This window comes from Anomaloglossus baeobatrachus, chromosome 3, assembly GCF_048569485.1.
Source record: "Anomaloglossus baeobatrachus isolate aAnoBae1 chromosome 3, aAnoBae1.hap1, whole genome shotgun sequence".
NCBI classification, from domain to species: Eukaryota; Metazoa; Chordata; class Amphibia; order Anura; family Aromobatidae; genus Anomaloglossus; species Anomaloglossus baeobatrachus.
Window position 1 is genome coordinate 480,650,880 of NC_134355.1, and position 27,889 is coordinate 480,678,768.

General features: G+C 40.1%; 1 protein-coding gene across 3 annotated transcripts in view; it reads right to left on the reverse strand.

Annotated features, from left to right (window-relative positions):
• Positions 1 to 27,889, reverse strand: part of NLGN1 (neuroligin 1) — a 763,952-nt gene that overhangs the window by 423,650 nt on the left and 312,413 nt on the right. The window lies entirely within an intron of this gene.

Consider the following 27,889-nt stretch of genomic DNA (forward strand, 5'->3'; position numbering starts at 1 on the left):
ACATTTGAAGTAACAGATTACAACCCCCTTTTACAGGCTAAAGGTACAAACATTCACAGTTTAAGCATGGAGCTTTACGGAAACAGGAATTTCATCACTTCAAATTCTATTCTTCATTCAGATTATTCATAAGTAAGGGGTTTTAATAAAATCATATTTTGTTCATAAACTGAAGAGCTATAGTATTTGGCAGAAGAATTGACAATCCGAAAACTAAGTGCCTGCAATCATTAAAATTGTAATGTTTCCTGGCAACGTTACCATCACGAAAAAATATGGATAAAGTCTTTTTATATCTCCTTGTAGAACAATAGTGTACAAGTTTTGTATATTATATGTTAAGAAATATTTTTCAAAGATGAGGGCAATTTTGAAATGCTTCACAATTATATTAACTAACTAATTAATTAATATATTGTGTGAGGTTACTCATTTTAAAATTTAGTTCTAATTTTTTTAATGGTTTAATATTATCACAGTTAGACTTTTCTAATTGCCCGGGCAGAAACCAAATAATTTATTTCTGTCCAATGTAATGAAGCTATTGACAATAAGGCTGTAGAGTGCTACCATTATCTGGGTCATACATTTGGACAAAGTAAAATAAAAATTGCAAAATGCTTAGTTCTAAAAATCGTTTACTGTCCCCTGCCACAGCTGTTCTCCCTCAGGCCTATATATTCACTAGCTATTGAAATGTTACTGTCATTAGGACGAAAATCAAATTGCTGCATCATCAAATTACTTTAACACTATGAAGGCGATGCTAATACACCTTCAATAGCTGTTGGCAAAAAATATTCTTCCTGAACCCCCCAAATGTGCACATCCTTGGTGTGCAAGACTGCATGTTTACTCTGTAAGGAGGTGGGAGAAAACTAATATCATGTGCCTTATAAAGTGATTTATTTCCTTGGTAACAAAAGAATTAGGTGGCAAAATTCTGTTCATCGGGTTATTATTTCCCCCAACATTATCTGTTTGGGGGAAAGGTAATGACTAGAGATTAGGGAACCCGAGATTTGGTGTTCGATGCTCATACTAAACACAGACTTTACAAAATAAACATAGTTCAGGTGCTTTACGTATGCAAACCATTCGTGTGAGCATCACTGTGCTTGGGTATGCTCGGTGCTCAGCCCAGTGCGAGCCACTTGCAGTGTTTGAATGGCTCGCAGTGGGAGTAACAACAGCAGGATCAAATGTAGTGTGCACCACCAAAAAAATTTTGGAAACCCCCGCCTACCCCCGGACATGTTCTGTTTATGATTGGCTGCATGTGCGTGGAGACCCAAGCTGCCCAATTTATGACTACAATTGAAGTTCAGTTGAATCCAGGTCCTAAAACAAACTTTATCCTAAGTCCAGATAAACCAATTGAACCAAACTTCCACTGGTCTGCTCATCTCTAGTAATGAGTAAACATGCACACTATAAAATAGGTTGGTCTTACTGAAAGTTTAATTGACAATGCTTTAATGTGGTTTTTCTTTTTCCGGATGAAGACGCAAGATAGTTTTGAAACGCATAGAATCAATAAAACACATTTTTTGAATAACGCACAGCATTATTATTGACTGGCAGCACAGAATATCCAGTAATCATCCTTCTCTCCTACTTATTGGCTCTTTGAGCCTGTGGATATGAAGCAATGGTCATTTATATGCCTTTTTTCTTCCACTGAGGTGAGTACTTATGATTACTTGTATTTCTTATTTTCTCGGATAAAACCCATTGCGCTGTTTTTCCTTCCTAGCAATGATGTACATTTTTGTCATATGTCTATAGGGAATGTATGATGCAGTCTCAGAAGCTGAGCCAGCTTCCTCCCAGGTAGCCACCAACTTTGTTACATAGCCAGTATCTGCCTGAAAGTACAACGGCTGAAGATTTTTCGGATCACTGTAAACTACCTAACTGTAGCTGTCAATCACAGACCGTTTCATTTTAAAGCATGTCAATACTGAAATGCAAGGCTAGGTACTTCCAATAGTTCCTAACAACATGATTGCGGGGAACCAATGAATTATCATGACATCCAAGTCCCTGGTAGGGCCCCTTCAACAAAAATGCTGGTCTTCATATGATACACAGGAGAACAACAAGAGTAGTAATGTTCAAAAATAATTTCTGTATATTTATTTGTGACAAGAAAAATTATAAAAAATATTACTTTAGAAAAGGGCTTAATATAAACAGCACAAACAGGGGGGTAGATGTACAAAATGGCAAAAAGGTAGGCCTGTCATACATATTACAAAATCAATTGTTTACCTAGATTTGTAAATTAGCACATATTCAATGCATTCAGCACAAATTCCTGAAGTTTAATAAAATTATATCCCCAATAATAGGTTTAAAAATGGATGATACTGGAATTAATCACATATAACATATTCATATATGATGGTCTTCATATGTAGTTTAGCCACAGTCAAAGTTCTATAAGTGAACCATATTTTCCCTATTTACTGGTATGTTTAGCATAAAGTATAAGCGACTGTACGACCAAAAGTTTATGTAACCCTAGTAGTCTAAAAAATAAAAAAATGAAAACTTGAATCACCTTCTCGCCCCAAAAAATCTAATATTTAAAAAATATATAAAAATCAAACCTATTTAGTGCCATCATGTCCCAAAAAGTCAGATCTATCAAAATATAAAATTATTGAAATGCCAAAAAAGAAAAACTCCAGAACTGTGTTTTTTTCAGTCACTAAATTTCTCAAAAAAAGACCCACTACAATCATAACACTTATATATCCCAAAATCATACCAATAAGCAAATCAGCTCAGTGCATATGCACAACTGTGCACAAAAAAAACATGTTATTGGTCTCAGAATATGGCAACATAAACATTTTGGATTTTTTCCACTAATAAAAAAACTGTTCAATTTTGATATTTCCATAACTGTGCTAACCTGAAGTATTATGTTGCTATCTTATTTTTGCATAAAAATAAAAACCTAAAAAAAAACAATGGTAGAATTGCTTTTTCTGAGATTTCAGCCTATCTGGAATTTATTTCATTTTTCAGTACATTACTCTCTATATGGAGAGCGATGGCTGTAACCACGTTCCCTTCACTCAGAAATAGAATCAGCTGTCAATAAGTGTGGGAGGCATGGTTACATCCACCACCTACCATGCGCAGAGATGTGACTGAAGTTACACTGGCATCTCCACCATACCTGAAACCCGAGAGCTGGCAGGAGGATTCAAGATTTTTTTTCATGGGAGGGGAAGAGAGCTGCAGAAGGAAGCAAAATAGTTACAATTGCCATGCAAACAAATGTGTATAGGGATTAAATAAAAAAAGACATCAGTTTTCCTTCTATTTTTGATAACTACCATGGGTAAAGCAGACAACTGCAAGCTAAAACCCTCAGCTGTCAGATGTATCTTGGCTGGTTATCAAAAATAAAAGGGATTTTATTATTATTTAAATAAATAATTTAAAAAACTTTGCAGGTTCTGCCATATTTTTGAAAACCAGCCAAGGTAAAGCAGACAGCTTGGGGCTTGTATTATCAGGCTGGTGAATTGGACCCTTCCAGCCTGAAAGTAGTGACCCACAGTCAACTCAGAAATGGTGCATCCAATAGATGAAACAATTTTGGTACGTTGCCTGGCTCTTCCTGACAGCCCTGGTGCGGTAGCATTCAGGGTAATAATTTTGGGATTGTTGTCAGCTATCAATAGCCAGTTGGCATTAAACTCAGGGGTTAGTATGGGCAAGGCATCTATCAGACACTGCCATTACTATTCTGGTTAGAAAAGAGCTTAAAAAAATTTGGGATAAATATATAATTTCTATTTCTATCATTTATGGAAATGAAAGAAACTCAGACAACTAAGAAAAGCAAAATATCATACAATATATTTTAATTGGCAAATTATAATTCATTCAGTACCATAACAATTAGAGGAAGCCTAACTTCATCAAAAATGTGTCAGACATCACAAGACATCAGAAATTCGGAAATATTTTGGGGGAATAGGAAATAGTCTATGTACAACAATAATTCAAGAGTATATAGATAAATACAGCACCTAATTTGAACTATGGCTTCCAATTAGAAGGTATAATGTAAGTTTTATAAGTTGTAAGTTTACAAAATAAAACTCATTTAGCTTAGCTGATTTAGAGGAGAATATCTTAAATACTGATTGTCGGATTCACAAATAACCAGGATCAGCGTGTCCAAATGGGTTTTTAATAAAAAAAAATAAATAAATAAAAACCTTGCTTTTTTGTGTTTTTGCCATACCAGCAAATGAATGAGTTTTCTGATATCTAGTGCCTTCAAAGCATTTTGCCCATATAGTGAGTTTGATACATTAAATTTGCAGAATTGACAGCAGGAGGCAATGTTTGATTCTTCACATTAAGAGATAGTTTTCAATTCCAAGCAAACATCTGCCCTAATTTTTCCCATTTATAACAATACTGTGTATACAATCTTTTACGGAACACGCTGTGAGTTTACTTGGGGAACAGCTGGAAAACTACAGGTTGCTCATACGTGTTCACTGTTAATCTATGGACAGAAAACACTTCCAATTTAACTATTTCCAACTGCAGAAGCCATCTGTATGGACTCACGTTTGCCTATCAATATTAGAACCCAAACTGCTTCTTCCTACAAACATCTTTCTCTTGTCTTTACATTTATAGATAGTTATGTCAGAGGAATCCACAGTAATCTTAGGGGTGCTTCACACATAGCGAGATCGCTACCAAAATCGCTGCTACGTCACGGTTTTGGTGACGCAACAGTGACCTCATTAGCGATCTCGCTGTGTGTGACACTGAGCAGCGATCTGGCCCCTGCTGTGAGATCGCTGCTCGTTACACACAGCCCTGGTTCGTTTTTTTATTGTCGCTCTCCCGCTGTGACGCACACATCGCTGTGTGTGACAGCGAGAGAGCGACAAAATGAAGCGAGCAGAGAGCAGGAGCCGGCATCTGGCAGCTGCGGTAAGCTGTAACCAAGATAAACATTGGGTAACCAAGGTGGTTTCCCGATATTTACCTTCGTTACCAGCCTCCGCCGCTCTCACGCTGCCAGTGACGGCTCCTGCTCTTTGCTCATGTAGCTGCAGTACACATCGGGTTAATTAACCCGATGTGTACTGTAGCTAGGAGTGCAGGGAGCCAGTGCTAATCAGTGTGCGCTGCTCCCTGCACATGTAGCTGCAGTACACATCGTGTAATTAACCCGATGTGTACTGTAGCTAGGAGAGCAGGGAGCCAGCGCTAAGCAGTGTGCGCAGCTCCCTGCTCTCTTCACATGTAGCGACGTGATGATCGCTACTGCGTTGCTGTGTTTGACAGCTAAGCAACGATCAAAACAGCGACTTACTAGGTCGCTGTTACGTCACAGAAAATGGTGACGTAACAGCGACGTCGTTATCGCTGTCGCTTTGTGTGAACCCAGCCTTACTTTGTTCAATGATTATATACTGAGCTGTTACAAGATTAAACAACACGTCATTTTATTAGCACTGACTGTATGTTTTATAGTAGTTAAATGGGATTGGATATACTTTACTGTTTATAGAGTTGACAATTATAAATCCACTGTAAATATAAAAGATTGAGTTGTGAGCTTCTAGATTTCTTACAAATGTTACATATGTTCCTGTGTTTCTTGGCCATCATAACAACTTGGATGTAGTAAGGCAGCAAGCTGTCCTAGGACCATTGTATTTGGTTGCTTTCACTTTGTGTTTTACCCTGTTCAGTTGTCCCATCAAGGTGTACATCCAAACCCCTCCCAAAATGGGATTCAGACGTATGCGCCGATGGCCAATTGGCTATGATACTAAGCTCCTAAGACAGGAGGAGTAGCCAAAACTAAAGAGGATAGAGAACGTATTCAAAAGGATGTAGACACACTCGAACAATAGGCTGAGGAGAACAGAATGCTTTTTAACAGGGACAAATGCCAAGTCCTATATCTGGGTAAAAGAAATGTAAAAAGCATATATAGTATAGGAGGATTAGATCTAGGTGATAGCACCGGGGAAAAGGACTTGGGCATAATAGTGGATCCCAGATTCAACATGAGCCAACAGTGTGGTGCTGTAGTTAAAAAGATCAACAAAATTCTGGGATGTATCAAGACAAGCATTGAGTCTAGATCAAGAGAGGTCATTATTCCCCTATACTCTGCCCTGGTCAGACCCCACCTGGAATACTGTGTACAGTTCCAAGATGGTAGAAGGTCTGCAAACCATGTCATATGAAGAACAGTTAAAAGAACTAAGGATGTTTAGTTTAAAAAAGAGAAGGCTGAGAGGAGACTTACTGGCAGTCTACAAATATCTGAAAGGTAGTCACAGAGCAGAGGGAACTACCCAATTCTCATTAGCACAAGGAAGCACAAGAAGCAATGGGATGAAACTTAAAGAAAGGAGATTCAGATTAGACTTTGTGAAAAACTTTCTGACAGTGAAGGCAATCAGGGAACAGACTACCACAGGAGGTAGTGAGCTCTCCATCAATGGAAATATTCAAGCAGAAACTGGATAAATATATAGTTGGGATGATTTAAGAAAACCTGCACTCACAGAAGGTTGGACCCGATGGCCCTTGAGGTCCTTTCCAACTCTACTATTCTATGATTCTATGATTCTATGATGGTGCAGACATGGTGGAGTCATTGTGTGCTCTGTCGTGCACCATGTTCAGGCTTTTACACCCACTGGAGGAAGACATCCAGATGCAGCCTATTGTGTCTAGGCGTCTGACTCCAGGAGGCGTATACGCCTGAAAATGTTGCACAACACAATACACGGTGACTCCATCTGCACCATTACAATTAAAGGCCCCGTCGGCGCATTAGTCTGCATCCAGTTTTGTGGGGGTTTGCTCGTAAGCCCCAACGGGACTCCTGAATGGGAAAATGGAGAATGGGAGAATGGGAAAAAACTTAGTGTGAAAGTGGCCTTACTGAATTGGGCTGTATAATACAGTAGATATATCTGCTCCTACTATACCATGCAATACCAATACCATGAGAGCTGTAATGGTGGGACTTTCAGCTGTCACAAAAATATAGGCAAACAGAAATGTAAACAACATGACGGAAAGAAAAAAAAAATATTAATATGCATTACAGTGCCATTAAATGTGTTTATGTTTGTACATGTAGGAAGGACATGTCTTTAGTACGCATTTCGCTTCTACAGCAGAACTGGCAGAAGTAAAAATAACTATACAGATTGAATATGGAAATGTTTGAGGAATTGAATCATTGTATGTATAATTCACATTTCCAGCAGAGAAAACAGATTTATCTAACAGTGGGTGTTTGCATGCAAAGTGAATCACTCAAACTGGAGATCTTTGTCGTCATTTTCCTATCTTTAAGCATGCTTGGTATTTAATGTTCTGCAAAAAAGAACTGAGCAATTCTTCCAGTATAGCATCTAGTTTATTTATAACAATGAACTCTCACAATACTAGCTCTGAAAATATAAACACTGCATGGAACAATGTAAGAATAGCAAACTTCGTTATAATGTAGTCAGGGATACATTCTGCATCCCAACAAGACAAAAGAAATATTGATAGACCTCACCATAGAGTAAGTACATGGATTCTTAAGGTGAGTTTTGAATTTTTACTTTAAAATTTTAAATAACTGCCCTTTTTAATGAAATAGATATTCCAGCATAAAACATTTACTAACTCCCCTGCTTCTCCCCCTCATCAGAGCCCTATTCAAAGATATTTTTTTCTTTCTGTGCCATAGACTATGAATAGAGTAGCAGCGCACATCCTTATGGCTTGTTCAGACAACTATATTTTTGTCCGTTCTCAAACAGACAAAAAATGTTGAATGGTCCAAACACAGCCAATGTAAAAAGTGGGCTAGTTATGACCAATGTTTTTACAAGTTGCAGCATGTGTTACTCTGATCGATTTTTTGAATAATACTTTCCCATTAAACATAATGGTTGTGCTAAAAAGGATGCCATAAAAACACCATCATTATGACATCCATTTTTAACAGATCCATTGCAATTATTAGAGGGGTTGCCTGGGACAATTTTATTTTTAACTATGGACTTAAGAACAATAGGGTGCTTTACACGCTGCGACATCGCTAACGCTATATCGTCAGGGTCACGTCATTAGTGACGAACATCCGGCGCCGTTGGCGACATTGCAGCGTGTGACACCAATGAGTGACAATCAACGAGTGCAAAAACTTGAAAAATCATTGCTCGTTGACACGTCGTTCATTTCCTTAATGTCGTTGCTGCTGCAGGTACGATGTTGTTCGTCGTTCCTGTGGCAGCACATAACGCTATGTGTCACACCGCAGGAACGAAGAACATCTGCTTACCTGCGTCCACCGGCAATGAGGAAGGAAGGAGGTGGGCGGCATGTTCCGGCCGCTCATCTCCACCCTTCCTCTGCTATTGAATGGCTGCCGTGTAATGTCACTGTGACGCCGCACAAACCGCCCCCTTAGAAAGGAGGTGGATCACCGGCCAGAGTGACGCCACAGGGAAGGTAAGTCCGTATGACGGGTGCTAGCGATGTTGTGCACCACGGGCAGCGATTTGCCCGTGTCGCACAACCGACGGGGGCGGGTACGCTCGCCAGTGATATTGGTACTGATATCGCAGTGTTTAAAGTACCCTTAACAGGCAGGTAGTTGCTAACCATCCGTCTGTTTCACCCAACTCCAACTCAGGGCAGGCACTGACTGATCCTGCCTATGTTTCTGCTGCTCCACTTCAACATAACTGCTCTTCTTAACTGCTTTGTTGACAAGATGTGAATTCTGACATCATGCTGATTGACAGCCGCCTCTCCGCAGTTAGGTCATGTGGAGTCGCTGTCAATCATCATAAGATTGGTAGTCACCCACTGTCAAGAGAGCAGAGAGAGCAGAAGAGAAGCTGTTGCTTTGTTGATGTGACATCAGAGGAAGCTGCAAAATCACCGGAAGAAGGATTTTGTGACTGCTCTATGCCGGCAAAGATCTGTCCTGGGCAGAAAAGGCAAATAGTTAGCTACTATCTTCCTGTTATTTCTTAGACACAGTTAAAAAATAAAATAGTCAAAGAAAACACCTTTAACAAATAAATTATTTGGTTTTGAAAACTGTTATAATAGATTGCTTGTATAAAAATGACTATTATAAAGGTACCCTCACACTTAGCGATGCTCCAGCGATCCCACCAGCGATCTGACCTGGCAGGGATTGCTGGAGCATCGCTACATGGTCGCTGGTGAGCTGTCAATCAGGAAGATCTCCACAGCGATCAGAGATCAGCCACCAGCGACCCGTGTAACGACGCTTTGCTTGGTAACCATAGTACACATCGGGTTACTAAACAAAGCGCTTTGCTTATAGTTACCTGATGTGTACCTTGGCTGTGTTTGCAGGGAGCAGGGAGCCGGCTTCTAAAAGCTGCGGATGCTGGTAACCAAGGTAAATATCGGGTAACCAAGCAAAGCACTTTGCTTGGTTACCCGTTGTGTACCTTGGTTACAAGCATCCGCAGAAGCCGGCTCCCTGCTCCCTGCACATTCAGATCGTTGCTCTCTCGCTGTCAAACACAGCGATGTGTGCTTCACAGCGGGAGAGCAACGACCAAAAAATGGTCCAGGACATTCAGCAACGACCGACAACCTCACAGCACGGGCCAGGTCATTGAAGAATGTTACACACAGCGACTTCACTAGCAAGATCGCTGTTGCGTCAAAAAAACCGTGACTCAGCAGCGATATTGCTAGCGATGTCGCTTAGTGAAACGCGGCCTTAAGGATGTAATTCAGTTTCCTAAAAAAAGACATACAGATGACATACAGGTCGCATATGCTCTAAATCATCTCAACCCGACCTAGAAGGAAGTCCATCAGCTGTTTTGACCTCTTAAAAATGGGGACAAAGCCAAATAGGTAATGGGAAGAAATATTAAAACATACTTGTGAACCTCATTATGCAAGTTGCATGACAGAGGAATTTAGGATGTAACCAACAAGTGCTGTGACCACAAGTGTCAGGGGTGGTTTCTATTTAGGTGTACAGGCACTAAGCTTCCATCTAATCTTTATTAATACCTATAATGGTTTCCTTATTGAATACACCTGTTACTCCATAGTAGAGGAGAGCATTTGGGATTCGTGCATTGATTTTTACACTGCTCATGAAAGGACTGTCCATAGCATGCTTTAAAAAAATATAAGGAGAAAAGAAATGGGTTTTTGCACCGCACTAAAAAACACAGATCTAATAGATTAAAAAGACTTCCTTTTTATTTTTACAAGTCTACGCATTTCAGAGACATATCCGTCTCCTTCATCAGGACAAAAGCATTGACCATGATTTATTTTGTCCTGATGAAGGAGACGGATATGTCTCTGAAACGTGTAGACTTGTAAAAATAAAAAGGAAGTCTTTTTAATCTACTGGATCTGTGGTTTTTAGCGCGGCGCAAAAACCCATTTCTTTTCTCCTTATATTTTATAACGTTTTCTCAGGGCCGCTCCTAACCACTAGACACTCGCAAGCTTGTGAAAGGGGTTGTGACTGGCACAACCTCACCTGGTGAGTGTATTCTCTCATATATTTTCACCCCCATACCGGGTAAGACCCTATTTGTGCTTTTTTCCTCCACTACAGTGTTACATAGCATGCTTTAGGTAGCATCAGCAGATTATAACGGGGATTACTTGATCATTCAACCCACATAACAATGCAGATAGACATTTCAACTTCTCTACTTGGGATCTAATCTTATTTTCACTAGAGCTGTAACTGAAAAGTATAATTGTTTTATTGAAGAAACAATTGACGTATTGCTTCCTTTAATATCACGGGGACATATAAGTGGTCATAGCTTTTAAAGTACAAATGTGAATTAGCTTAACCAAAATGACCAATTATATAAATACATTTTAACAGCAATGCTAGATCTAGAATAATAAGAAATTATTGTAAATTATTGCAAAAAATAAGTGTAACTAAATAAATATCTATATATATCTATATATATATCTCTATCTATCTATCTATCTATCTATATATATATTTATTTGAATATTTGCAGAGCCTTTTTATTCACGCACAGAGAGCTGGTATTTACATGTCAGGTTATGTAACAAATGTCCATTTCTGCTATTCCATATTGTCATTTTGATGACATATAGCCAAACTTCTTGTATGTTTCAGCATCATTACCCATATGATTCCCCCTGGATATGTCTAGAGACAGCCGGCTAAATGTAATGATTTCCAGCAAGCCTGAAACCTATTCTAATCATATCAAATAACCCATGATATTAGACAAATTACAAAAAGTGGATTCATTGTAATTTGGCCCATTTTTCTTAGGGGTCATACACAGAACAGTTGTACTCCTGCTAAAAACATATCTAATTTATTTCAAAAGCTTGGGGAAATTCAAGTAATAGTAATTAAGGTAAGTGCAGTGGCAGAACAGATGGATAACCTTAGACACTGATGTATATTTGTAGTCATTATCCAGACGTTCCTAGATACTGCTCTCATTAAAGTTAACTGAAATTGATTTTTAGAAAATAGTGCTGACAAACTGTGGCCCAGGGTTTCGTGTGAGAAGGCAACAAACATGTATAATCTCTGGCCCAGAAGATATGAATAAGGAAAATCACCCTAAGACACATAGCTTATCATATCCAAGGGCAAATTTCCACATAGTGAAGCCTTAAATAAATATTCTGAGGCAATTATCACCCACAATGTAATTTTCTTCCATAGCACTTGATACTTCACAAATTAGGGAGTAATTAAAACCAGATACTAAGTATTCATAACCTTTTTTTTTTTTTAATCTTTCTATTTTTTATTTATTTATTCTACATTCTGAACATGATCATAGGAGTGTCACAGATGTGTCACGGCCGGTCACTGAGGCATCACATACAGCTGACAATCCAGTGGCAGTGAGTGCTAGAAGATCATAGAGATTGCTGGTATGTGTTGTTATCTGACAGTTCTCTGTTTCTGCAGCCAGTGGACTCAATGACCCTGGGAACTGTCAGTCCTTCCTAGCAATTGTTATCCTCTGACTTCCTTTATTAACCTCACCCTAGGGTGGTTTGGGTTAAGTTTATAGTTTGCTCCTCGTGGTTTGCAGTGGTCATCTCCTGTTGCTCCAGAGACGTCTGTAGTTGCTTCTACTCAGTAAGGTGTTGAATTTTTCTATCTACCTTGCCTCAGATTATAGCATTCGTGTTTCCCCTGTATTGTTTCCTTCTGTCTACCTTTAGTGTTAGTGGTGTTGACAATGACTCATACTCGCCATTTTTACTTAGGGCCCTTTTTCGAGGGGAAGACAAGGCCCCAGGTATCCATCCTGGGGACAGGTGCACTGCCCTCACTGAGTCAGCGAGGGCAGTGAACTTGTGCTGCAGGTTGATGCCAGGGAGTCCAGGGAGTAGCACAACAGGAGCAGAAGTAGATTATTAATTATTTGAAAACAATGCTGTTCTTCTTTGCCTTTAATTATTTTATCAAATGCAATACTTTATCAAATGTACTCAGTCAAAAATATGTACAGTTCTAACCTATAAACATTTCTTAATGTAGAACACCTAATGACTGGAATATTTTATACATAGCTAAAGTCATTAATGAATAGTTTTTATTAAATCCAAAAACACTGAGGTGACATTCATATGTTGAGTATTTGGTGACATTTTTACTACAGGGTTTGTAAGCCAAAGCAGGAGTGGGTAAAAATCCAGACCTGGTACATGTGTCTCTATTATACTTTTACACTAAGGCCGAGGCCACACGGGGATTTGTGTGAGTGCTCGCATGACACTCGCCACACGCTCGCAGCACAGTGGGAGCCGAGTGTCATTCGAGTGTCATGCAACTGTGGTCCGATCGTGCAATCAGACCACAGTTCCAGAGGGGGGGCGGCGCTGCGGAGGGGAGGGCCGACGATGCAGAGGGGAGGGCCGGCGCTGTGGAGGAGAGGGAAGGATTTATCTGCCTATCTTCTCCGTTGCTGGCTGATGCGAGAATCGCACTGCTCTCGCGCTACACTGTTGTAACGTGAGAGCAGTGCGATGTTTCTCTCGCCCCATGGACTTGCAAGGGTGTGAGTACAGGATCCCTTTCCACTCACAGCATGCTGCAACTGGTTTCTTCATCTGATTAGGGCTGAGAAAATAATCGCTCATGGGAGCATCCCCATAGTGTAATAGTGGTCTGAGTGGAATGTGATTTTTTTATCGCATTCAACTAGCACTGTTTTTCTCGCCATGTGTGCTAGGCTAAATGTTCTATTCCTGAATTTGGCTTACAAATCCTGAGGTAAACAACTGACCAAATACTCAAAATTTATACATTGTTCTATTTTAAAAGACACAACACATTTTATTTTTTTTCCAACGCTCTTCAATTCAAAAACACCACATGACTAGGTATGTATCATGAAAAAATGGATTTGTTTCTATTTTTAATTTCTATTTGTAATTACTTTTTTGAATTATGATTTACACAATATCTGTGACGTGCTAAACTTTATTTTATCTTTTTAAAATCTGTTCCTTGTAACTTTTAATACATTTGACAAGATAACAAATTAACCTTGAAAATAAACAATACGTGATAGTAATTTTAAATTACTTTGGGAACACCAAGAGCAGCTGCTTGATGCATTCTGAAAAAAAATCATTCAAGTTTCTTTGAATATGCTCTTGTCTATTTTCTCCCCCAGCAATGTTATTTTAATGACAAACTACTTATTTTATAACATTCCCTCTGATACACATGCAAATATGTTAAGATTGTCATACATCATTGAAGAAGGGGGAGGAATAATTAAAAATAATTGTAAAAAGGTATCTCAAACAATGCTTTTGAACACAATGAAAATATCTAATATATAAAGCTGTGTGTGTGTGAGCGTGTGTGTCCGCTAAAGTATGATTACACACACACACACACACACAAACACACACACACACACACGCACACTGTCACATTTACAATCATGAAATTTTGCACAGCCACCTTATTTGACTCAAGGAACATCATAGACTATGTTTTGAGGGCAGTTTTTAACCCTGGGCTTTACAATTATTTGCAAAAAAAATACTTACTTACTGTTTGGATGTGTGAAGTGAAATATACTGTACTAGTTGTTTTAACAGTTAGCCTGTATATTTATCAGGTGGCCTAAAGCAACCAATCACAGCTCTGCTTCTATTTTGCTACATGTCGTTAATAGGAGTTTTGATTGGTTGCTATAGCCAAGGAAGCATATTTTTAGAATAAGACAGCTTATGTGTAGCCAAGGAAGCATATTTTTAGAATAAGACAGCTTATGTGTGAGTTAACCCCTTCACGACCGGCCGATTTTGCGTTTTCCATTTTTTTTCGCCATTCTTCTTACGAGAGGCTTAACTTTTTTATTTTTCAGTCAATATGCTCATATAAGGACTCATTTTTTGCAGAACGAGCTGTACTTTTGAATGAAACCATAAGTTTTACCATATAGTGTAGTGGAAAACGGCAAAAAATTCCAAATGCGGAAAAATTGCAAATAAAGTGCGATGACACTATTGTTTTAGGGATATTTTATTCACTGTGCTCACTATATGGTAAATCTGATGTATGAATGTGATGCCTGAGGTCGGTGTGAGTTCGTAGACACCAAACATGAATAGGTTTACTTTTACTTAAGGGATTAAAAAAAGATCAAAAGTTTGTCCGAAAAAAGTGGCGTACGTTTTACGCCATATTCCGTGACCCGTAGTGTTCTCAATTTTTGGGATCTATGGCTCGATGACAGTTTATTTTTGCATCTCAGGCTGATGTTTTTAACAATACCACGTTTGCGCAGATGGTACGTTTTGATTGCCTGTTATTGCATTTAGTGCAAAATTTCTGGCGACCAAAAAACGTAATTTTGGCATTTGGAATTTTTTTGCCGCTCTGCCGTTTACCGATCAGATTAATTGATTTTATATTTTGATAGATCGGGCATTTCTGAACGCGGCGATACAAAATGTGTGTATATTTTTAATTTTTTTAACCCATTAATTTTCAATGGGGCGAAAGGTGGGTGATTTGAACTTTTAGGTTTTTTTATTTTTTTTAATTTTTTAAAACTGTTTTTTAACTTTTTTTTTATTTTACTAGGACCCCTACGGGACTATATGGAACAACTGTCTGATCGCTCTGCCACATCTGCTGATCACAGCTTCACACCTGTGAACAGCAGGTATGCTCATTTCGTGTCTCACCCAGCTCTCGGCTGTGTGAGGCAGGAAGTGAGTCATGTGAGCAACAGGAGTCATCACATGACTCTGCTACCATGGAAACTACCGGACATCATGTGATCACGTCCCTTGACTTTCTGTATCGACCGTGAGTAAATGTTTACCGTTGTTGCCATTATAATGGCGCTGTCACATATTGACAGCTCTATTTAAGGGGTTAAAAGGCACGGGCGGATAACAATTTCGCTCGTGCCTAGCAGGCACATATCTCAGCTGTAAAAATCAGCTGATATGTGCGCCATCCACGGCAAGCTGCTTGCAGCATACTGCGGGCAGTAACATTTTGACCGCTAGGACGTAAGATTACTGCACGTTGTCGTTAAGGGGTTAATATGATTTTGGTGATAATGCTTAGCCAATGTTGTTATAGAGGCTGAAGTAAGTAACATGACCTTACCTGTATACTAATTGTGTGAGGTTTTGGATACTATAAATTACAGACAATAATGTACTGCAAGAAAAGGAATTTGATTGGACAATTGTTATCACACGCTAAGAGAAAAGCCCTATTATGACTCAATGAGTGATCTGAAGAAAAGGAAGCAAGGCTGACAGACATGAGAAAAAGAGCTGCTTCCTTAAGGGCCACTGAAACCTCTCAGCAGACAAAAGCAGTACTTTCATACATGAGAACAAAACCTACTTCCTCAAGGGCCACTGAAACCTCTCAGCAGACAGAAGCAAGACTTACAGACATGAGAACAAGAGCTGCTTCCTCAAGGGTTACTGATACCTCTTAGCAGACAGAAGCAAGACTTACAGACATGAGAACAAGAGCTGCTTCCTCAAGGGTTACTGAAACCTCTTAGCAGACAGAAGCAAGACTTACAGACATGAGAACAAGAGCTGCTTCCTCAAGGGTTACTGATACCTCTTAGCAGACAGAAGCAAGACTTACAGACATGAGAACAAGAGCTGCTTCCTCAAGGGTTACTGAAACCTCTTAGCAGACAGAAGCAAGACTTACAGACATGAGAACAAGAGCTGCTTCCTCAATGGCCACTGAAACCTCTCAGAAGGGAGAAGCAAGACTTAGGCGGGCTTTGCACACTACGACATCGCAGCCCGATGCTGCGATGCCGAGTGCGATAGTGCCCGCCCCCGTCGCAGCAGCGATATGTGGTGATAGCTGGCGTAGCGAAAGTTATCGCTACGCCAGCTTCACACACACACTCACCTGCCGTGCGACGTCCCTGTGGCCGGCGACCCGCCTCCTTGTTAAGGGGGCGGGTCGTGCGGCGTCACTGCGACGTCACACGGCAGGCGGCCAATCAGAGCGGAGGGGCGGAGATGAGCAGGATGTAAACATCCTGCCCACCTCCTTCCTTCCGCATATCCTACGGAAGCCGCAGTGAGGCCGGTAGGAGACGTTCCTCGCTCCTGCGACTTCACACACAGCGATGTGTGCTGCCGCAGGAGCGAGGAACAACATAGGACCGTCGCGTCAGCGTAATCATGGATTACGCCGACGCTGCACCGATGATACGATTACGACGCTTTTGAGCTCGTTAATCGTATCATCCAGCCTTTACACACTGCGATGTCGCATGCGATGCCGGAAGTGCGTCATTTTCAATTTGACCCCACCGACATCGCACCTGCGATGTCGCAGTGTGCAAAGTGCCCCTTAGACATGAGAACAAGAGCTGCTTCCTCAAGGGCCACTGAAACCTCCCAGCAGGGAGAAGCAAGACTTACAGACATGAGAACAAGAGCTGCTTCTTCAAGGTACACTAACACATCTCAGCAGAGAGAAGAACATACCTGTATGAGAATTAGAATTTTTTCCACCATCTCCATCATTTGGTGCAACAAGAGAAATTATTACAACTGGATTTATGCCCACATTCAAAGTTCAACGACAGATTTAACATTCAATTGGCTCATTGCTTTCATTACATCTAAAAGAACCTCAATTTCTTCAACTCTACTTCATGGGAAATGTAGAAGCAGAGTTTCAGCAGAGATGCTTTTTACATTTCAAAAACTTGCCTTGATATTGTCACTAATTTGCACCATTTCTTTCACTTAAATAATCCATATGTTCAACTGTTCAAGACTGCACTTGAATACATGCCAAGTTGCAATTCTAAAGGTATACTCAGAGCTGACAAAACACCACAAGGTGAGCATTAGTGGCATTTTATTGCCCTCCCATTTGATGAGGTAGCTATCTTGATTGTGGGTAATGAGTGTCAAAGCCGTGACATTGTGCTTCAGAAAAGGAACAATGGTTTGCAATGGGTGGCAGAAAGGTTTTGTCATGCACTTCAATATCCAATTATCTTTTGGCAGGGACAGGATGGCTATTACTTTGAAATACCTAACCTCAGACAAATTTTGCAGCATGCAACCCTTCAGGAAAAAAAGAGTCGGTGATGGACTTCTATGCCTATAGGATCATGACAAGAGTTGCTGAGGAAAATTACATCCACAAATGCAGACACCTCTTCCACAAATTTATCGTTGACATGTATGCAAAGATCGAGAGTGAACATCACCTGTATGTCTGACTAAATCAAAAGAAGCTCATTGCTGAAAAATACATTCAGCTTAAAGATGCTGTGGCAAATGATGCTGATCTAAACCAGTTGAGTAAAAGGGTCATTCTTCCATCAACTGTCACTGGAAGCCCACAACACATGCATGAACACACACAAGATACAATGACTTCTGTGAGAAAGAATGGCCATCCAGGTGTATTTACTGTATTACTGAACCTTCACTTACAATCCTTACTAGGAGGGAATCAGATCGCACCTGTTACCAGGTCAGAAAACTGTGAATCACCATGAAATAATTGCTCGAGTTTTCAGAAGGAAACTCTCAAAGATTATTCATCTGATCACAAAAGCACACAGTCATGGTGAGACACAGTGCTGGATGTATTCAATTGAATGGCAAAAAAAGAGGCCTTCCTCATGCCCATATCTTGATTTGGGTGAAACCAAAAATTCTGCCCACCAAAATTTACAATATCATCAGTGATGAATTGCCAGACCCTAAGAATGACCCGTTGCTGTTTGACACTGTCACAATGAACATAAGAACGTTATCCATGGTCCCAGTGGGAACCTAAACTTAAATTCTGTTTACATGGTTGGTGGCAGATGTTTAAAGAATTACTCACAAAACCTTTTCCAAGAAACACAAACAAGATAAGATAGATATCCAGACTGCTGTTGAAGAAAACCAGGGAATGGTGGTTTGTAAGCAAAGCTCAAAATGTGGGTTGGAACATCAATCCAAAAGATAGAAATTTCCAAAAAGTGCTTGGTGCCTTACAACCCTCTGCTCTCAAACATTTCCCAGGCTCACATCAATGTTGAATCTTGCCACTTTGTGAAATCAATCAAGAGTATGTATGCAAATGAATTTTATGAAATTCACATGAAAATGCATTTTGACAAATGCGAATGTGACGCTAGTCACTACTTACGAGTAATTAATAAGGAGGAATAGTCAGACAAGCCACGGTCAGGCAACAGGAGGACTAGTAATGGATTCCAGGAGCAAACAGAGGCAAAGTCATGTAACAGTAATAGTTCAGGTTTGCAAGAGGGCAGGTAGAATAAAAGAAGTCAACTGAGACAACATCAAGCAATGGTCCAAGGCCGAAATACCAAGAGGTTGTCAAGTACGGGGAGCAAGAAGAGGGGAGTCAGACATCAGTCTGGGATAGGCAAACAATGATCAGAACAGATACAGATGCAGATGCAGGCCAACAGCTCTACTCACATGGAAAGTATGACTGACAGTGTTCTGGGAGAGGTTGCTCAGTTAAATAGCAGAGCAATCACATGAAAGATGGAACAACTGAGCAACCCAGCACTTCACAGAACCAGAATGGAATCCTGCACTGCCAATCAACTACTGACAGCTCAGTGCACCAGATACCAAACACAGCAATGACTCATAGCATGTGAGATTCACTGCAAGGAGGAATCTTGACAGCATAGTTTTGTAATATTCGTGTAGAATTCAATCTCTTTCAAATTCTATAATTCCATATAAGTCTAGGGGGACCAGAATCCAGCACTTAAAAATGATGTTATAAGGAATAGAGGGATTGGAGCAAGCCCACTATACATAATGAGTCTCCGGCGCAGCTGTAACTGCTTCCAGGCCGATAACTCTTCTTCTGGAGCCACTCATTATTGGTTATCCATATTCACTGCTTCCCCCACCCACCCACTGCTTGCTCCGCCCACCAGCAGTCGTAGCATCTGTGATTAGTTGCAGTCAGATGGCTTGTGGTCACAGACTCTGTCTGCGGCTATACCGTGGCGTGGTGTAAAATAAATAAAAAAAAAAATTGGCATAGGGTCCCCCCATATTATGATACTTAGCACAGATAGCGCATACGGGTACAGGCTGCAGCCCTCGGCCGTGCGCTTATCTTGGCTGTGTATCAAAATAAGAGCAACCACATGCAGTGTTTTTATTATTATTTAAGTAAATACATACATTTTGGAAATAAGTATAGCATTTATTTTCTTTCTAAACTTTGTTAATAAACATAACCAATTGTTTTTATTAAAATCTCCTCTTAAAAAAAAAAGCTGAATGTCTAAAGTAAAGAAGTTGCTATGTAAGTACACTTATGGCATACGCATGTCACACGGATCCTTGACACTTGCATACAGCGTCGGACTGGCTACCGGAGGAATCTCCAGTAATACCAGTCCTGGCCGCGGTTACATGCACTGAACTCCGGAGCTGTAACCTGAGCTCCGGAGTGCAGCCTGGACTGAACAGCGAGCGCCCAGTGATTGATTCCCCGGCAATTGCTGTTCAGTTCATGACAGCTGCAAACAGACTGGGCTGAACTCTGGAGCTCAGGTGACACCTCCGGAGTTCAGTGCAGGTAACCGCGGCCAGGACTGGTATTACTGTAGATTCCTCTGGTAGCCAGTATAACGCTGCTTGCATAACACTCACATAGCATTCGCATGATGCTCGCATGTCATACGGATGCTATGTGAGAAAAAAAAAACACCGTACGCTGACCATACGCAGGACACTTGACTCACATTTGTAGCCGAATATGTGATTTTTTTTATCGCAAGTGGACAAGAGCCCATAGAATAATTGTAGCAATGAAGAGGGTACAACAAATTATTCCAAACAATGGACTCACTTTACTAAGTGAACATTTTTATTTAAGTTTCAGGATTATGAAGTTTTTTACTCTTTATAATAAAATGGAAGAAAACAATTTTTTTAAAAAGTCCACATGCCTTTACAAAATACCATGGGACCAAGCAATCTTGGTAGAACCATGTCCTCATAGGTAAATAATAGTGTGCAAATTTCATTACTTTAAGATTTCGCTTTTATCATAAAATGGCAGATCTCAAACAGATGGATCTCACTTTCATTTACAAACAAAAGGAACTCTTGCATTCAGCTAAAATGTGCAATGAGCGGTTTAATACTACCATTGCTTGCAGTCACTGTGGGGAAAAAAATCCGCTATTAAGGGTGCTTTAAACGCTGCGACATCGCTAACGATATATCGTCGGGGTCACGGTGTTTGTGACGCACATCCGGCGTCGTTAGCGACATTGCAGCATGTTACAGCTAGGAGCAACAATCAACGTTCGCAAAAACGGCAAAAATCGTTGATCTTTGACACGTCGCTCCAAAACATAATGTCATTGGTGTTTCATTCCGCAGCTTGTTCGTCGTTCCTGTGACATCACACATCGCTGTGTGTGGCACCACAGGAACGACGAACATCATTCTACATGCGTCCGTTGGAAAGGAGGAAGGAAGGAGGTGGGCTGCATGTTCCAGCCGCTCATCTCCATCCCCTCCTTTTCTATTGGGCGGCCGTTTTGTGACGCCGCTGTGACGTTGCTGTGAGGCCAAACGCATCTCCCCCTTGAAGGAGGGATTGTTTGGCAGCAACAGCGACGACGCTGAACAGATATGTGCGTGTGACGCTGCCGTAGCGATATTGTTTGCTACGGCAGTGATCACCACATGTCGCACGAAAGACGGGGGCGGGTGCTATTGCTCGCGATATCGCTAGCAATCACTAGCGATGTCGCAGCGTTTAAAGCACCCTTTAAGGTGTTGTTACTGCTGTATATCACAGATGTATTAATTCTCAGTTACATACTGGGAGTGGTCTTGATGAAACTAGTATAAGTCAAGGAATATTACTCAGATATGGATTTTTATTCCCAGAGATACACTATTACTCCCATTTTCAAACTGGTACATCACCACTGAAGTAGTGCATCAAAAACACATTACACTTCTATCTAACCCTATCCTGTGTGCTCTCAGCAATCCTATCCCTACACAGTACAGACAAAATGTCTTTCCTTAACCTCCCACTATGTTTTATACTGCCGGTGAAAGCCTCCTTAATTTGGCTGTGTTATACTATGTGATTGGATTGCTTTAGGCCATTATGAGGAAGTCCTCAATGGAACATCAGACACTATTGGTCTGCTGAGTGTGCATGTGTGAAACGCGCTTGGCATTTTTCTTATTGCTAACTACAGTAGTGATGAGCGATCACTAGTATATTGGGTACTCGGTACTCATAATGAGCATTTGGATGCTCGGATGGGTGCAACTCAAGTAACCGAGTATGATGGAAGTCAATGGGGAAGTCAAACATTTTTCCCAAAAAGATTTGCCCAAAAAAATGCTCGAGTCCCCTATTGATTTCCATTGTACTTGAGTAGTGAAGTCGCCCCCATCTGAGCATCCAACTGCTCATTACGAGTACAAAGCACTTGATTATGGTAGTGCTCGCTCATCACTATTGCTAACCACTTATCTTATAGCAGACAGTTCAAATTTGTGGAAAACTGCGGATTTCAGCAAATTCGACTGAAACTCAATCCTACTTATATCTCTAATTGTAATCTTTCCTTAAATTACATGAGGATTATTGAAACGTGTTAATCTGGAAGTGTCAACCTGTTATGAGACTTAGAAAACATTATAAAAACTGAAAAATTGAATTTATTTTTGTAGTAACAGAAATTTGGAAAAAGTATCTTCAAAAATGTGTTTAGCATGAAAACCTGATGCAAGCAATAGGTCATTTTTGACAATCCATTCTTTTTAAGCTTCACTTATTCTATCGTTCTATGTTACTTTGTCCTTCGGTATGATGATTTCACGCAGACATTTAAACCAGCAAACTGTGATAGTGTCACTGGCATCATCTGCTGGATATTGTACCCAGTATCTTGATAATATGTCTCAGCACTTAAACATGTGGCAAGGGCTCATGTTTTAAAATCATGTGTCACATCACATATTTTCCTCTTTTCACCAAGATCTTTCTTTTGTATGACTGCTATTTTCTTTTCCTCTTGAAATCTCTTTCCTACGCCCGCAGACAAAACAAACTGCACTATTCAGAAAGAGAGCAGAAAAGCAGATTACCAGCCTATGTAGCATCCTCTATTATTGTAAGACATCATTCAGTGTCAATAACATGAAAGGAATTTAATGCTCTTCACTATATATAGCTATTCAAACAATAATACATAAAAATGAACAGTCGTTCTTGATGGAATTTTTTGTATAAGTTGGCCAAATATGTATGACACCAGAATCTATTGATGGAGTTTGTATAAGTAGAAGAGACAGTATATCTATTTAATTAGTCAACAACATGAATTGGAACTTGCAAACAATTCAGACAAGTTCAATCCAGGTAGTTTTAATTTTTGAAGGCTTGTGTAGGATTAGAAACAATAGACAAAATGTGTACAAAAAGTATGTTAGCCTTGTATTTTGTATTGATTAGTGATGAGCGAATATAAAATATTCATAACAAATACCTAGTACTATTCCAGGATTCATCAAGAATAACAAATATAATGCAAGTCAATGGGAAACCTGAGCAGTTTTCTTGAAGATTTCTCAGAAAAATACTTGGTTTCCCATTGACTTGCATTAGGTTTGTTGTTCGTGATGAATACGGAAATAGTACTAGGCATTCAGTGCAAATATTTAGTATTCGCTCATCACTATTTGTGACTATTGTCTGCTAACTCAAGAAACAAACAGAGAGAGGAGAGTTGTTCTAATATACAGGATCATCACACAATCCTTTATATAAAGCAATACAAAAAAAGTTTCTATTGCAATAAAAAAAGACAACCACATTTTAAAAACTCTTAAAATATTGCAAAAAGAATTGACAATCATCCTATAACATTCATAGGGTAGGACAAGATATAATATCAAAGGACGCCAGTTGTGGTCCATAGCAAAAGGCTGAGTCATACCATTTCACATGGGAGCCAAACAGAGAATATATTAATATAAGAAAATCCACAATAATCCAAAAGGACAATAGAAAACCAGTGCACTGGGTACAATATATATATATGCAATTATCATGAACAATGCATATAATAGCCCACACCCCAAACACTAGTTTGAATTTAAAGGCTTCATCAAAGTCTTGCCGATGTCACCATGGAGCAGACTCACCACATATTTATTACAGGGAAATACAGGTTGTCCTACAGACTTTAAAATAGAATAAAAATCAGATCCTTGCCCTAGTACAATTGTTGGGGTTGCATTGTAGCATGTACGGCATAGCAAGTACCTGGATTAGTGCTAGGTATTCGGTGCACAAATTTAGTAATCACTTATCACTATTTGTGACTTTTGTTTACTAACTAGAAATGAGCGGATCCGGAGAAATTTGAATTTGAAAGTCTTCATGGATTTTCTTGGAATATCTCATTAGTGGAGAAGGTATTCTTTGCAAATTTAATGTCCCTTTTTATGCTTTGGAGTCTCTCTAGACCCCAGAGTAAAATAATTATAAGACCTAAAAAACAGAAAATAATCTGTATACTCACCTTAACCTCTCACATCTGTGGCCCCTCAGCTCCATACCATCACCTGTTTAATACTCATCCCATCTTCAGATAATTGTATATGACACTTCCATCCCCAGGCATCTTACACTGAGCACTTGAGCAGCACCCTCCTTAATTTCCTTAAAGCCAGAAGTCCCAGAGCATGGGGAGAAACACCAGAATTGTCATCATTGAAAATGTGGTAAGGACCAGATGGATGACTTATCGGGGTCAAAGTAAAAGGAGGGTTTTTTTATTTTAATGATGTTTTTACAGTTGATAAAAATCGTGGCTAGAGGCCAGTATTTTACAAAATCCACTCGGAGGCAAATAACAAGAAATCTGCTTTTTGATGAATAAGTATATTTTTTTAAAAAAAAAAATGAGTGGAATTCAATCAAATACTAGTAAATGGAGAAATGGAGCTCCTAACTTGTAAAAGATCTACTAAGAGGTATTGGACATTGAAAATGCTAATTTGATTTTTTTTAATGACCATTTTGGAGCTGTTAAAATATACAGTGAAACTTCGACACCTAACTCCAGTCCAGAATCCTCTTACAGAGTTGCATTTCCACCATTTTTATGCATACTGGCCATCTTCTTTGAGAAGGTTTCTCCTCACGAACAACATTTTTAATATTAATTTGAGTTGGCCATCTCAAAGGGTTCTCACCATATTTAAAGATTAATGAATGCTACTTGTATAGTACATGACTGATGAACACATCGATGTACTGTATAAATCTTCCATGGAAATTCTTTATGCCCCTAAGCATCATAAATGCTTTGCAAAAATTATATTTTAGTTGTATTCTCTATATTTTATTATTATAGGATCTAGCCTGTTCTATTTCAGAATGCTGCTTCCTATTGCTTACCACTCAGCCCAGAAGATATAGTAGCTTTACATAAAACAATTACTTTGACTTGATGCTTAGATGGAGACATACACAGAAGTGAAATACGCAGCATACATGCACAAGTGAGAATTTTTCATAGCAGAATCCTATTTTCCACACTTTTAAACATGCATGAGGAATATGCTGCCTATTTATAAATGTATAAAAAATTAATTTCACGTTTCACATTCAGGCTGTAAGCAGAATGTAATACACTAGGCAATAAAGCACAGGAACATGACAGATATTTATACATACTGATGGTAAATGTATGTTTGGAAAATAAATTAAAATGCAATGACCTTTTATGTTTCAACACAATAAATCACTTTATAATAGACTTTAATTTTTATGTAAAGGATTTATGATGTATATCAGAAATGTTTCGTATGGTTTTTAATACAACATGATAAAGTAAGAGTTATGGGAGATGCTGTTTATAAGACCAATAATGATCCCCTGTAAGACCTGTATCATGCAGAGCAACATGTTTTTTTCTCAGTAGTAAACCCTCATAAAAAGAAAAAGAAATGAAAGACTAAGGCGGACTTTGCACACTACGACATCGCAGCCCGATGCTGCGATGCCGAGTGCGATAGTGCCCGCCCCCGTCGCAGCAGCGATATGTGGTGATAGCTGGTGTAGCGAAAGTTATCGCTACGCCAGCTTCACACACACACTCACCTGCCGTGCGACGTCCCTGTGGCCGGCGACCCGCCTCCTTGTTAAGGGGGCGGGTCGTGCGGCGTCACTGCGACGTCACACGGCTGGCAGCCAATCAGAGCGGAGGGGCGGAGATGAGCAGGATGTAAACATCCTGCCCACCTCCTTCCTTCCGCATATCCTACGGAAGTCGCAGTGAGGCCGGTAGGAGACGTTCCTCGCTCCTGCGACTTCACACACAGCGATGTGTGATGCCGCAGGAGCGAGGAACAACATCGGACCGTCGCGTCAGCGTAATCATGGATTACGCCGACGCTGCACCGATGATACGATTACGACGCTTTTGCGCTCGTTAATCGTATCATCCAGCCTTTACACACTGCGATGTCGCATGCGATGCCGGAAGTGCGTCATTTTCAATTTGACCCCACCGACATCGCACCTGCGATGTCGCAGTGTGCAAAGTGCCCCTTAGACTTTCATCTTTTTGCATCCTTTCCATTTTTGCTTAAAAACTCTATATCTGAATCTAGTGAAATGTTCATTGTTGTATTGGAGAATAATGAAAACTCATCCACTGAAAAATATTTTCAAAGGATTCTCAACCAAAAATGGTTAATTAAATAGGTTGTCCACTACTCTTACATTGATTGCCTATGCTTAGGATACATCATCAATGTCTGATTGGCCGGGGACTCCCTGTGTGGCGCCAGCAGCAGGCACGCAAAAATACTCAGTTCTGGATCTCCACTCTCTTCTGATAGCAGCTGCAGCTGGGTACTGCACATCCGCCTCCAATTGATTTGAATAGGTGGAGGATTTGCAGTACCCGGCAGCGGCGACTATCAGTTGATGGAGCCTCTCTAGAACTTAGCATTTCCAGCTGACTGATACCACTACCAGCACTGAAAACAGGTGATCAGCGGGGGTGCCAGGTGATGGACCCTTGTCAATAAGACATTAAAGACTTATCCTAAGGATAGTCAATCAGTATAAACATAGTGGAAATCTCTTTAAAGGGATTTTCTGGAGGAATAAAAATTATGCTGATGCTGTTGTTGAGACAGCATCAGAATAATATTATAATATTGGAGATGGAGCACTAGACCTGGGGATATGTGTGTCGATTGTTTTAAACATGTGGAAGCCTTGAGTATAAAAAAAGGATTTGTGGATAACTCTTTTAATGTGATGGAAAAAAAAGTGTTGTAAGGTAGACAGACTTAAGCGGGCTTTACACGCTACAATATATCCTACGATGTGTCGGCGGGGTCACGTCATAAGTGATGCACATCCGGCATCGTTAGTTACATTGTAGCATGTGACAGCTACGTGCGATTGAACATTAAATCATTCATCGCATGCACGTCGTTCAATTGCTAAAAATTGAACGTGAGGTTGTTCAATGTTCCCGAGGTAGCACACATCGCAGTGTGTGACACCCCGGGAACGATGAACAGATCTTACCTGCGTCCCGCGGCTCCCGCTGGCAATGCGGAAGGAAGGAGGTGGGCGGGATGTTTACGTCCCGCTCATCTCCGCCCCTCCGCTTCTATTGGCCGGCTGCCGAATGATGTCGATGTGACGTCGAACGTCCCTCCCACTCCAGGAAGTGGACGTTCGCCGCCCACATCGAGGTCGTATGGAACAGTAAATATGTGTGACAGCAAATAATCGTTTGTGCAACACGTTCAACAAATTGAAAGTGACGCACATACGATGGGGGCAGTTATGATCGCATACAATATCGTATGCTTAATTGTAGTGTGTAAAGCAGGCGTTATACTCATAGTTTATTATAATTTTTACACTTTATGTCAGTGAGTATTATTATGCAGTCTCAAAAATATTTTTGCCCCTAAACCACCAAGAAAAAGTAGCAGAATTGTATCATGATTTAAAGAAATCTCAATCACAATAGTGAACACCAAAGATGAGGTACATTAAAGAAGGATCTTCATGTATACATTTTATTTATTAAAACTGATCATTAATAGTGATGAGCGAGCATGCTTGTCACTACTCGGTACTCGCACGAGTATCGCTGTACTCGGGCTGCTCGGCGGGGACCGAGTAATCTCGCGATACTCGTGCTGTACTCGTGGTCTTCATTTCTGCATGTTGGCGCTCTTTTGAGAGCCAGCCCTCATGCAGGGATTG